At 46.0% G+C, this 10,000-nt stretch overlaps 18 non-coding genes across 18 annotated transcripts; 13 read left to right on the top strand and 5 right to left on the bottom strand.

Annotated features, from left to right (window-relative positions):
* Nucleotides 1-15: 15 nt before the first annotated feature.
* TRNAE-UUC (transfer RNA glutamic acid (anticodon UUC)) lies at nt 16-87 on the bottom strand. The gene has a single exon. It is a non-coding gene; the product is annotated as a tRNA-Glu (tRNA).
* Nucleotides 88-232: 145 nt separating this feature from the next.
* TRNAM-CAU (transfer RNA methionine (anticodon CAU)) lies at nt 233-305 on the top strand. Its single transcript has one exon. It is a non-coding gene; the product is annotated as a tRNA-Met (tRNA).
* Nucleotides 306-523: 218 nt separating this feature from the next.
* On the top strand, nt 524-596 carry TRNAR-ACG (transfer RNA arginine (anticodon ACG)). Its single transcript has one exon. It is a non-coding gene; the product is annotated as a tRNA-Arg (tRNA).
* Nucleotides 597-604: 8 nt separating this feature from the next.
* Nucleotides 605-676, top strand: TRNAH-GUG (transfer RNA histidin (anticodon GUG)). Its single transcript has one exon. It is a non-coding gene; the product is annotated as a tRNA-His (tRNA).
* Nucleotides 677-5,829: 5,153 nt separating this feature from the next.
* On the bottom strand, nt 5,830-5,901 carry TRNAE-UUC (transfer RNA glutamic acid (anticodon UUC)). Its single transcript has one exon. It is a non-coding gene; the product is annotated as a tRNA-Glu (tRNA).
* Nucleotides 5,902-6,046: 145 nt separating this feature from the next.
* On the top strand, nt 6,047-6,119 carry TRNAM-CAU (transfer RNA methionine (anticodon CAU)). Its single transcript has one exon. It is a non-coding gene; the product is annotated as a tRNA-Met (tRNA).
* Nucleotides 6,120-6,337: 218 nt separating this feature from the next.
* TRNAR-ACG (transfer RNA arginine (anticodon ACG)) lies at nt 6,338-6,410 on the top strand. The gene has a single exon. It is a non-coding gene; the product is annotated as a tRNA-Arg (tRNA).
* Nucleotides 6,411-6,418: 8 nt separating this feature from the next.
* On the top strand, nt 6,419-6,490 carry TRNAH-GUG (transfer RNA histidin (anticodon GUG)). Its single transcript has one exon. It is a non-coding gene; the product is annotated as a tRNA-His (tRNA).
* A 413-nt stretch (nt 6,491-6,903) lies between these two features.
* On the bottom strand, nt 6,904-6,975 carry TRNAE-UUC (transfer RNA glutamic acid (anticodon UUC)). The gene has a single exon. It is a non-coding gene; the product is annotated as a tRNA-Glu (tRNA).
* Nucleotides 6,976-7,120: 145 nt separating this feature from the next.
* On the top strand, nt 7,121-7,193 carry TRNAM-CAU (transfer RNA methionine (anticodon CAU)). The gene has a single exon. It is a non-coding gene; the product is annotated as a tRNA-Met (tRNA).
* A 218-nt stretch (nt 7,194-7,411) lies between these two features.
* Nucleotides 7,412-7,484, top strand: TRNAR-ACG (transfer RNA arginine (anticodon ACG)). The gene has a single exon. It is a non-coding gene; the product is annotated as a tRNA-Arg (tRNA).
* A 493-nt stretch (nt 7,485-7,977) lies between these two features.
* On the bottom strand, nt 7,978-8,049 carry TRNAE-UUC (transfer RNA glutamic acid (anticodon UUC)). Its single transcript has one exon. It is a non-coding gene; the product is annotated as a tRNA-Glu (tRNA).
* A 145-nt stretch (nt 8,050-8,194) lies between these two features.
* On the top strand, nt 8,195-8,267 carry TRNAM-CAU (transfer RNA methionine (anticodon CAU)). The gene has a single exon. It is a non-coding gene; the product is annotated as a tRNA-Met (tRNA).
* Nucleotides 8,268-8,485: 218 nt separating this feature from the next.
* TRNAR-ACG (transfer RNA arginine (anticodon ACG)) lies at nt 8,486-8,558 on the top strand. Its single transcript has one exon. It is a non-coding gene; the product is annotated as a tRNA-Arg (tRNA).
* Nucleotides 8,559-9,051: 493 nt separating this feature from the next.
* On the bottom strand, nt 9,052-9,123 carry TRNAE-UUC (transfer RNA glutamic acid (anticodon UUC)). Its single transcript has one exon. It is a non-coding gene; the product is annotated as a tRNA-Glu (tRNA).
* A 145-nt stretch (nt 9,124-9,268) lies between these two features.
* Nucleotides 9,269-9,341, top strand: TRNAM-CAU (transfer RNA methionine (anticodon CAU)). Its single transcript has one exon. It is a non-coding gene; the product is annotated as a tRNA-Met (tRNA).
* A 218-nt stretch (nt 9,342-9,559) lies between these two features.
* Nucleotides 9,560-9,632, top strand: TRNAR-ACG (transfer RNA arginine (anticodon ACG)). The gene has a single exon. It is a non-coding gene; the product is annotated as a tRNA-Arg (tRNA).
* An 8-nt stretch (nt 9,633-9,640) lies between these two features.
* TRNAH-GUG (transfer RNA histidin (anticodon GUG)) lies at nt 9,641-9,712 on the top strand. Its single transcript has one exon. It is a non-coding gene; the product is annotated as a tRNA-His (tRNA).
* Nucleotides 9,713-10,000: the final 288 nt, after the last annotated feature.

Below are 10,000 nucleotides of genomic sequence, written 5' to 3'. Positions count from 1 at the left end.
TTAGCAAAACACTCATTCCCATACCGGGAGTCGAACCCGGGCCGCCTGGGTGAAAACCAGGAATCCTAACCGCTAGACCATATGGGAAAAGTTGCTTTCACAGCTTGCTTTAAACTTTCCAATATATGTAGATATATACATGTACATATTAAAAAAAAAAAAAAAAAAGAAGTTTTGTGCTTACAGAATTCCATCTTATCTCTGGACGGCAACAACCAATCACACGCAAGATGCCTCGTTAGCGCAGTAGGTAGCGCGTCAGTCTCATAATCTGAAGGTCGTGAGTTCGATCCTCACACGGGGCATGGATCTATCCTTGTTTTTTCCCTCCGCCTTAACTGGATAGGCACTGCTCTTTGCCATTCAATACCGAAACGATACTGGATAATATGGAAAGGTAGCAAACAAGGCAGAAGGGTTTTGGCTAGGGGCTAAAAGCAACCGTGTTGAGGTCTTTGAATATGGCTGCGAGCGTAGCAAAAGTCCAAAATGGGGAGCATGATTAGTGGCAAGCTCTCACACAGGGCCAGTGGCGCAATGGATAACGCGTCTGACTACGGATCAGAAGATTGTAGGTTCGACTCCTACCTGGCTCGTGAATGTCGCCGTGATCGTATAGTGGTTAGTACTCTGCGTTGTGGCCGCAGCAACCCCGGTTCGAATCCGGGTCACGGCATTCTTGATGAAAAAGCAAAGGTGCTCTTGTAGACGGCAAGCCTGAATGATACTTTTATGAACTTTTTGAGCGCTATCTTAATTCAGAGGGTCTTTCGATGTAGTTGCAAGCTTAGGAAAATGCTCATTCCCATACCGGGAGTCGAACCCGGGCCGCCTGGGTGAGAACCAGGAATCCTTACCGCTAGACCATATGGGAACCGCTGAGACCCTTTTTCAGTAATAAGTAGAAAAAAAATCAGTTTCATGATTTGAAAACTCATTTTTAACCCCTTAGTGACCAAGCCTGTTTGCGCCTTAATGACCAGGCCAAATTTTGCAAATCTGACATGTGTCACTTTAACATGGAAAAACACCAGAAAGGTTTTGCATATCCAAGCGATTCTGACATTGTTTTTTCGCCACATGTTGTGCTTCATTTAGGCGAAAAAAATAGACCGATAGAAATTGTGTTTATTTATTAAAAGCGCCAAAATTGGGAAAATTTTGAAAAAATCGTCATTTTTTCACATTTCCAACTGCAATATCTTAAATATGTGCAAACATAATATAGAAATTTTTGCTAAGATTTATATTTCCACCCGTTTACTTTATTTTGGGCGCACATTGGAAAAACTTTCGTTTTTTTTTAACTATTTAGGAGACGTACAAATTTAACATTACTTTTTAGCATTTTGAGGAACACTTTGTTTTCCTATACCAAGCCGAGATTGGAAAGGCTCATGAGTGTCAGAATAATAGATACCCCCCAAAATGACCTCATTTTAAAAACTGCACCCCTTAATGTATTCACTGAGGGGTGTCATGAGTATTTTGACCCCACAGTTTTTTTTCAGGAATTAATTCAATTTAGAGGAGAAAAAATAAAATTTCATATTTTTGCAAATCTGTCATTTTAAAGACATATTTTTTTCCTATAGTTTACATGAAAATCAGGATTTACACCCCAAAATGGATACCCCTATTTCTCCCGTGTGCAGAAATATACCCATTGTGGCCCTATTGTTATATCTGAGTCCACAACGGGGCCCAAAATGAAAGGAGTAGTCAGTGTCTTTCAAAACAGAAATTTTGCTTGAAGTCCTTTTAGGCCCCATAGCACACATGTAGAGTTCTTGAGCGACCAAAACCATAGAAACCCCCCACAAATGACCCCATTTTGAAAACTAGACCCCTTAAGGAATTTATCTAGGGGTGTACTGCATATTTTGACCCCACAGTTTTTGAATGAATTCAAACCAAGCAAAAGGAAAAAATTGTGATTTTCGTTTTTTCGGCAATTCTGTCATTTTAAAAACAGCTTTTTTTGTACAGCACACATATGAAGGAAGACTTGCACCCAAAAATGGATACCCCTGTTTGTCCCGTGTTCAGAGACATACCCATTGTGGCCCTAATCTTATGTCTGGATACACAACGGAGCCCAAAATGAAAGGAGCGACCGGTAGCTTTCGGAACACAAATTTTGCTTGAAGTCCTTTTAGGCCCCATTGCCCACTTGTAGAGTTCTTGAGCGCCCAAAACCATAGAGAACCCCCACAAATGACCCCATTTTGAAAACTAGACTCCTTAACGAATTTATCTAGCGGTGTACTGCGCATTTTGACCCCACAGTTTTTGAATAAATTCAAGCAAAGCAAAAGGAAAAAATTTGGATTTTTGTTTTTTTGGCAATTCTGTCATTTTAAAAACAGCTTTTTTTGTACAGCACACACATGAAGGAAGACTTACACCCCAAAATGGATACCCCTGTTTGTGCTGTTTTCAGAAATATACCCATTGTGGCCCTAATCTTATGTCCGCATGCACAACGGGGCCCAAAATAAAAGGAGTAATCGGTGGCTTTCAGAACATAGATTTTGCTTGAAGTCCTTTTAGGCCCCATTGCCCACTTGTAGAGTTCTTGAGCGCCCAAAACCATATAGAACCCCCACAAGTGACCCCATTTTGAAAACTAGACCCCTTAACGAATTTATCTAGGGATGTACTGCATATTTTGACCCCACAGTTTTTGAATAAATTCAAGCAAAGCAAAAGGAAAAAAATAGGATTTTCATTTTTTGGGCTATTGTGTCAATTTAAAAACAGTTTTTTTTGTACAGCACACATATAAATGAAGGCTTTCACCCCAAAATGGATACCCCTGTTTGTCCCGTGTTCAGAAACATACCCATTGTGGCCCTAATAGACTTACAGGACCCATGGCTAGGCCTACAATGAAAGGAATACCCGTTGGATTTCAGGGTACCACTGAATAAATTTCAGGCCCCATTGCCCACTTATAGAGCCATTGAGCGGCCAAAACTATAAAGAACCCCCTCAAATGACCCCATTTTGAAAACTAGACCCCTTAACGAATTCATCTAGGGGTGTACTGCGTATTTTGACCCCACAGTATTTGAATGAATCTAAGCAAAGCAGAAGGAAAAAGTTACGATTTTCAATTTTTTTGACAATTTTTTCAATTTAAAAACAGTTTTTTTGTACAGTGTACATAGGAATGAAGACGTTCACCCCAAAATGGATACCCCCGTTTGTCCCGAGTTCAGAAACATACCCATTGTGGCCCTAATCTACTTACAGGACGCATGGCAAGGCCTATAAAGGACGGAACACCTGTTGGATTTTAGGGCACAACTGAATAAATTCCAGGCCCCATTGCTTATTTGTACAGAATAAAGATTGACTCCCTAAAAATTCCCCCCCTCCCCCTCCACGCCCTTTTTGGCGTTCGCAAATCTTAGATAAAAGTAAAAATGTGAACTGTGTAGTATTTCCAATGACAGGGGTAATTACGGAGGCTGGTTGGAATGGGCCCATGGGGCAATAAAACCGGGTATCCCCCCCCCCCCTCCTCTCATGCTTTTTGGGGGTATTTCATGACCTCAGCGGCGGGGATGGGGTGTAAAAAGTGGCGTTCCGTGAGTCTCCGTAAGCTTGATGAGGTGCGGCGGTCTCACACAGAAGGCGCTCAACAAGGTGCTCCTGGAACTGCAGGAAAGCGAGCGTTCCCGGGGCTTCTTGTAAAATACGTCTCACAGGTAGCGGTCTGAATAACGCCGGGCTCACGCGGGTGCAGGCGGAATCCGCTTGCGGAGGCCCACAGCGGATCCCATCTGTGAGCCCGGCTGTGACCCTGCGTACGGCTGCGTAATGTACTGCGCATAACTGCCTACTCACACAGGCGGTCATGCACAGTACACCTTTGTTTGTATTTCCCGCACCATCGCTTAGCGATGACGCGGGTACCCGCAGCCCGTATACAACGTAGTTGCGTATGGGCTGCGGGTATATTCGCAACCATGGAGCACAATGGGCTCTATGTTGCCGATATCCGCAGTAAAATAGAACCTGCTGCGTTCTCTTTTCTGCGAGTGGATAACGCAATTCTGACCCGCTAATGTGAGCGGAATTGTGTAATCCAATGCGATTGATCTGCGTATTACCACGGATCAGACGCATGCGGAATCCGTCATTCCTATCCGGTCATGTGAGACCGGCCTAAGGTAGATCGCTACCTTTTTATCACGTGACTGGGGAACGCTCAACGAGGCCCCTGGTCACTGCTCCAGGCTCTCGGCGACCGTTGGTCGCTGGGAGCAAGGAGATTTTAAGTTTCCTGGGCTCCCTGACTCCTGCGCATGTGTCCGGCTTTTTGCCGGCAATCGCATGTGCAGAATCCTGGAAGGTCCACGGAGGAAGATTGCGTCGGGATTCAAATACGCAGGCCTCCGGTAAAAAGTTTCATCTCCTCTCACCGATCGCATCAGTGAGGGGAGATGAAACTTCAAATTTTTTTTTTTACTTTTACGTGATCGCCATTATTGGATAATGGCGAACACGTGACCAGGAACCGCTCACCGCGGACCCCCCATTAAATCTCCATGCTCTTGGCTACGTTTTGTAGCCAGGAGCAGGGAGAATTTAAATTATCCTGGCAATCCACAGCTTTTGCGCATGCGCCCGCCATTTTGGCGACGGGCGCGTGTGCAGAAGCTGTGGTAAGGTCCGCGGATAAATCTGGGGGCCTTAGGTACGTACTTTCATCCTCCCTCACGGATATGATCCATGAGGGGAGATGAAACGTACGCTTTTTAAACTTTTTTTAACTTTTTTTTTTTTTAACTTTTTTACACTTTATTTTCACTTTACATGATCACTGTCATCCATTGGATGACAGTGATCATGTCCCCGGTATAATCTCTCTGCTCCTAGCTACACATGGCAGCCAGAAGCAGAGGGATTTTAAATTCCCCGGGGCTCGAGCCCGTCTGTGCACGCGCCCGATGTCAATCATCGGGCGCGCATGCGCAGACGGGGATTCGGGTCCCGGGACATCGGGACACCGCTGAGGACTGGGGGTGAGTATTTTCACCTCCCCTCATGGATCCGATCCATGAGGGGAGGTGAAACTGACTTTTTTTAAACTTTTTTTAAACTTTTTCGCGATCGCCGCTAACCATTGGATAACGGCGATCGCGGTACCGGGGACCGCTCACCGCAGTCCCCGCTGACATCTCCTGCCTCCCGGCTACCTACAGGAGCCGGGAGCCAGGAGATTTTAAATCTCCCGCGCCGCCGAGCCTTCTGCGCATGCGGCTGACGTAATGCCGCCTGGCGCGCATGCGCAGAAGACCGGCTTCGGGCCCCGGAGCGGCAGGAGAGCGGGGAGCAGCGTGCCAGACCTCGGTGAGTAATTTCAGCTGCTCCGATGGATCCGATCCATCGGAGCAGCTGAATCTTTAACTTTTATGTACATTTATTTACTTTTTTTGCGATCGGCGCTATCCATTGCATAGCGCCGATCGCAATGCCGGGGGGGGCTCCGAACAGCCCGGGATGACAGCTCCATGCTGTCAGCTACCTGCGGACACCGACAGCATGGAGCTGTCACGTCCACAGCCCGAGGGGCACTATTCTCTGCAGGAAGCATGTTTTTACGTCCTCAGAGAATAGAGCCCACTTCGGGAGGACGTAAAAACACTATGGGCTGGTCGTTAAGGGGTTAAGCATGGATGGCATCAACAACCACTTGCAAGTGGCCTCGTTAGCGCAGCATTTTTGGCTGCCAAGAGCATCTGCAAACTAAGCCGCTTAATTCTGCAAGAAAGGTGCAGGCCTTTGAATGCAGGCACAAGCTTAGCAAAACACTCATTCCCATACCGGGAGTCGAACCCGGGCCGCCTGGGTGAAAACCAGGAATCCTAACCGCTAGACCATATGGGAAAAGTTGCTTTCACAGCTTGCTTTAAACTTTCCAATATATGTAGATATATACATGTACATATTAAAAAAAAAAAAAAAAAAGAAGTTTTGTGCTTACAGAATTCCATCTTATCTCTGGACGGCAACAACCAATCACACGCAAGATGCCTCGTTAGCGCAGTAGGTAGCGCGTCAGTCTCATAATCTGAAGGTCGTGAGTTCGATCCTCACACGGGGCATGGATCTATCCTTGTTTTTTCCCTCCGCCTTAACTGGATAGGCACTGCTCTTTGCCATTCAATACCGAAACGATACTGGATAATATGGAAAGGTAGCAAACAAGGCAGAAGGGTTTTGGCTAGGGGCTAAAAGCAACCGTGTTGAGGTCTTTGAATATGGCTGCGAGCGTAGCAAAAGTCCAAAATGGGGAGCATGATTAGTGGCAACCTCTCACACAGGGCCAGTGGCGCAATGGATAACGCGTCTGACTACGGATCAGAAGATTGTAGGTTCGACTCCTACCTGGCTCGTGAATGTCGCCGTGATCGTATAGTGGTTAGTACTCTGCGTTGTGGCCGCAGCAACCCCGGTTCGAATCCGGGTCACGGCATTCTTGATGAAAAAGCAAAGGTGCTCTTGTAGACGGCAAGCCTGAATGATACTTTTATGAACTTTTTGAGCGCTATCTTAATTCAGAGGGTCTTTCGATGTAGTTGCAAGCTTAGGAAAATGCTCATTCCCATACCGGGAGTCGAACCCGGGCCGCCTGGGTGAGAACCAGGAATCCTTACCGCTAGACCATATGGGAACCGCTGAGACCCTTTTTCAGTAATAAGTAGAAAAAAAATCAGTTTCATGATTTGAAAACTCATTTTTAAGCATGGATGGCATCAACAACCACTTGCAAGTGGCCTCGTTAGCGCAGCATTTTTGGCTGCCAAGAGCATCTGCAAACTAAGCCGCTTAATTCTGCAAGAAAGGTGCAGGCCTTTGAATGCAGGCACAAGCTTAGCAAAACACTCATTCCCATACCGGGAGTCGAACCCGGGCCGCCTGGGTGAAAACCAGGAATCCTAACCGCTAGACCACATGGGAAAAGTTGCTTTCACAGCATGCTTTAAACTTTCCAATATATGTAGATATATACATGTACATATTAAAAAAAAAAAAAAAAAAGAAGTTTTGTGCTTACAGAATTCCATCTTATCTCTGGACGGCAACAACCAATCACACGCAAGATGCCTCGTTAGCGCAGTAGGTAGCGCGTCAGTCTCATAATCTGAAGGTCGTGAGTTCGATCCTCACACGGGGCATGGATCTATCCTTGTTTTTTCCCTCCGCCTTAACTGGATAGGCACTGCTCTTTGCCATTCAATACCGAAACGATACTGGATAATATGGAAAGGTAGCAAACAAGGCAGAAGGGTTTTGGCTAGGGGCTAAAAGCAACCGTGTTGAGGTCTTTGAATATGGCTGCGAGCGTAGCAAAAGTCCAAAATGTGGAGCATGATTAGTGGCAAGCTCTCACACAGGGCCAGTGGCGCAATGGATAACGCGTCTGACTACGGATCAGAAGATTGTAGGTTCGACTCCTACCTGGCTCGTGAATGTCGCCGTGATCGTATAGTGGTTAGTACTCTGCGTTGTGGCCGCAGCAACCCCGGTTCGAATCTGGGTCACGGCATTCTTGATGAAAAAGCAAAGGTGCTCTTGTAGACGGCAAGCCTGAATGATACTTTTATGAACTTTTTGAGCGCTATCTTAATTCAGAGGGTCTTTCGATGTAGTTGCAAGCTTAGGAAAATGCTCATTCCCATACCGGGAGTCGAACCCGGGCCGCCTGGGTGAGAACCAGGAATCCTTACCGCTAGACCATATGGGAACCGCTGAGACCCTTTTTCAGTAATAAGTAGAAAAAAAATCAGTTTCATGATTTGAAAACTCATTTTTAAGCATGGATGGCATCAACAACCACTTGCAAGTGGCCTCGTTAGCGCAGCATTTTTGGCTGCCAAGAGCATCTGCAAACTAAGCCGCTTAATTCTGCAAGAAAGGTGCAGGCCTTTGAATGCAGGCACAAGCTTAGCAAAACACTCATTCCCATACCGGGAGTCGAACCCGGGCCGCCTGGGTGAAAACCAGGAATCCTAACCGCTAGACCATATGGGAAAAGTTGCTTTCACAGCTTGCTTTAAACTTTCCAATATATGTAGATATATACATGTACATATTAAAAAAAAAAAAAAAAAAGAAGTTTTGTGCTTACAGAATTCCATCTTATCTCTGGACGGCAACAACCAATCACACGCAAGATGCCTCGTTAGCGCAGTAGGTAGCGCGTCAGTCTCATAATCTGAAGGTCGTGAGTTCGATCCTCACACGGGGCATGGATCTATCCTTGTTTTTTCCCTCCGCCTTAACTGGATAGGCACTGCTCTTTGCCATTCAATACCGAAACGATACTGGATAATATGGAAAGGTAGCAAACAAGGCAGAAGGGTTTTGGCTAGGGGCTAAAAGCAACCGTGTTGAGGTCTTTGAATATGGCTGCGAGCGTAGCAAAAGTCCAAAATGGGGAGCATGATTAGTGGCAACCTCTCACACAGGGCCAGTGGCGCAATGGATAACGCGTCTGACTACGGATCAGAAGATTGTAGGTTCGACTCCTACCTGGCTCGTGAATGTCGCCGTGATCGTATAGTGGTTAGTACTCTGCGTTGTGGCCGCAGCAACCCAGGTTCGAATCCGGGTCACGGCATTCTTGATGAAAAAGCAAAGGTGCTCTTGTAGACGGCAAGCCTGAATGATACTTTTATGAACTTTTTGAGCGCTATCTTAATTCAGAGGGTCTTTCGATGTAGTTGCAAGCTTAGGAAAATGCTCATTCCCATACCGGGAGTCGAACCCAGGCCGCCTGGGTGAGAACCAGGAATCCTTACCGCTAGACCATATGGGAACCGCTGAGACCCTTTTTCAGTAATAAGTAGAAAAAAAATCAGTTTCATGATTTGAAAACTCATTTTTAAGCATGGATGGCATCAACAACCACTTGCAAGTGGCCTCGTTAGCGCAGCATTTTTGGCTGCCAAGAGCATCTGCAAACTAAGCCGCTTAATTCTGCAAGAAAGGTGCAGGCCTTTGAATGCAGGCACAAGCTTAGCAAAACACTCATTCCCATACCGGGAGTCGAACCCGGGCCGCCTGGGTGAAAACCAGGAATCCTAACCGCTAGACCACATGGGAAAAGTTGCTTTCACAGCATGCTTTAAACTTTCCAATATATGTAGATATATACATGTACATATTAAAAAAAAAAAAAAAAAAGAAGTTTTGTGCTTACAGAATTCCATCTTATCTCTGGACGGCAACAACCAATCACACGCAAGATGCCTCGTTAGCGCAGTAGGTAGCGCGTCAGTCTCATAATCTGAAGGTCGTGAGTTCGATCCTCACACGGGGCATGGATCTATCCTTGTTTTTTCCCTCCGCCTTAACTGGATAGGCACTGCTCTTTGCCATTCAATACCGAAACGATACTGGATAATATGGAAAGGTAGCAAACAAGGCAGAAGGGTTTTGGCTAGGGGCTAAAAGCAACCGTGTTGAGGTCTTTGAATATGGCTGCGAGCGTAGCAAAAGTCCAAAATGGGGAGCATGATTAGTGGCAAGCTCTCACACAGGGCCAGTGGCGCAATGGATAACGCGTCTGACTACGGATCAGAAGATTGTAGGTTCGACTCCTACCTGGCTCGTGAATGTCGCCGTGATCGTATAGTGGTTAGTACTCTGCGTTGTGGCCGCAGCAACCCCGGTTCGAATCCGGGTCACGGCATTCTTGATGAAAAAGCAAAGGTGCTCTTGTAGACGGCAAGCCTGAATGATACTTTTATGAACTTTTTGAGCGCTATCTTAATTCAGAGGGTCTTTCGATGTAGTTGCAAGCTTAGGAAAATGCTCATTCCCATACCGGGAGTCGAACCCGGGCCGCCTGGGTGAGAACCAGGAATCCTTACCGCTAGACCATATGGGAACTGCTGAGACCCTTTTTCAGTAATAAGTAGAAAAAAAATCAGTTTCATGATTTGAAAACTCATTTTTAAGCATGGATGGCATCAACAAC

The sequence above is a fragment of the Eleutherodactylus coqui genome, chromosome 2 (genome assembly GCF_035609145.1).
Source record: "Eleutherodactylus coqui strain aEleCoq1 chromosome 2, aEleCoq1.hap1, whole genome shotgun sequence".
NCBI classification, from domain to species: domain Eukaryota; kingdom Metazoa; phylum Chordata; class Amphibia; order Anura; family Eleutherodactylidae; genus Eleutherodactylus; species Eleutherodactylus coqui.
The sequence above is the reverse complement of the archived record's forward strand: the minus strand, read 5'-3'. Positions and strand labels throughout refer to the sequence as shown.